The sequence below is a fragment of the Bidens hawaiensis genome, unplaced genomic scaffold (genome assembly GCF_021521415.1).
Source record: "Bidens hawaiensis isolate Kalapana, Puna unplaced genomic scaffold, B.hawaiensis_p1.1 tig00019669_1, whole genome shotgun sequence".
NCBI classification, from domain to species: Eukaryota; Viridiplantae; Streptophyta; class Magnoliopsida; order Asterales; family Asteraceae; genus Bidens; species Bidens hawaiensis.
Window position 1 is genome coordinate 48,279 of NW_027492985.1, and position 1,380 is coordinate 49,658.

Here is a 1,380-nt window from a genome sequence, read left to right on the forward strand (position 1 = left end):
GTCAAAAAGGGACGTAATATGCTGCAAGTTTTCCAATAAAGGATATTTCTTTGGTAAATATTTTAGTTTTTAAGGACACACCGGCCTGCAAGTTAGGATAAACCTAAAGGACAAAATTGTCATTGACTCTCTCTCTCTCTCTTTTTTCCAGTTTGTATTACTAGCATGATAAGAACCTGTTTTATGCAGTTTGTTAGGTCATGGAAATAATGGTGATGGATCTGCTCCTAGTCAAGGAAAGGTAGTTTTAGTTCAAGGTGCTGCAGCATCTTTCATCACGACTCCACTCGACACTATCAAAACTCGATTGCAGGTAAAATCATGGATTCTTATATTATTATTCCTTTATTCCCAAAGTAAGTGCTACATATTATTTTATATGTTTGTAGCTCCTAATTGTTTTGGTACAAGGTAATGAAACATGAAAGTCGACCCTCTACGCGACAAGTTATTAAAGCACTAATTGCAGAAGACGTTTGGAAAGGTTTCTATAGAGGGATCGGTCCAAGATTTTTAAGCTCATCGGCATGGGGAACATCCATGATACTCGCATACGAATATTTGAGTACGGAATCTTTCTTTTTATGCTCTGCATTTGTTTTTGCATGTTTATGTAATCATCAGCGTAAACATTGTGATAACCAAAACTTTGATAACATTGACAATTTCTTAATGGTTTTTTATGGTCTATGCAGAGCGGATATGTGCTCGAGATTTGTAGATTAATCCACCATTGAATCGCTTCCATTGACGGGGATTATACATACACAGATACAGGAATGGTGTTAAAATGGCATAAGGCTCTCCTGGTTGGTGTATTACATACATGATGAGTAGAACTAGATTACTTAAAGGCAAATGTATGCTATTCTTTTAACCATTCTTTACTTAGCTAGCATTGTATTGAGGCTGTATTCTCTCTTTAGAACAGAAGTTATATGTAGACATCGTTTGTTGTTCTCATTTGTCACACGTCGAATTCTGTTGTTGAAGTTTGGATTGGATATAAAAGTAATCATAATGTTTTTAGGGTTTATTACAAAATAAGACCCATTTGTTAGTCTAAATGAAACTTAGATTCCGGTGTCGCTAAACTTTGAAATCAAACACGTCTATGATTACTTTTATATCTAAATATAATGAGTTTGATTGTCATACTCAGAATTCTACATTCCTGGAAAAAAAATGACTCTTAAATTAGGAATCTCTAACCACTCATCCACTATTGCATTCGTCACCCTAGGCATCGAAGGCGCTTCGGTAGGGTGACATCGAAGGCACTTCGGTCAACACCACCATCTTGCCGCCACGGCCCCCATCATTACCGCCCCTCCCGGTGGCGGATCTAGGATTTTTTCCCTGTGGGTTCACATTTTTCAG

The 1,380-nt window shown here is 37.2% G+C and overlaps 1 long non-coding RNA gene across 2 annotated transcripts; it reads left to right on the forward strand.

Moving 5' to 3' along the window:
* Nucleotides 1–256: 256 nt before the first annotated feature.
* LOC143558890 (uncharacterized) lies at nucleotides 257–1,025 on the forward strand. Of its 2 annotated transcripts, none has more exons than XR_013139827.1 (3): nucleotides 257–313; nucleotides 390–565; nucleotides 696–1,025. It is a non-coding gene; the product is annotated as an uncharacterized LOC143558890 (long non-coding RNA). The 2 variants fall into 2 exon arrangements; XR_013139828.1 differs by having other exon boundaries at nucleotides 412–565.
* Nucleotides 1,026–1,380: the final 355 nt, after the last annotated feature.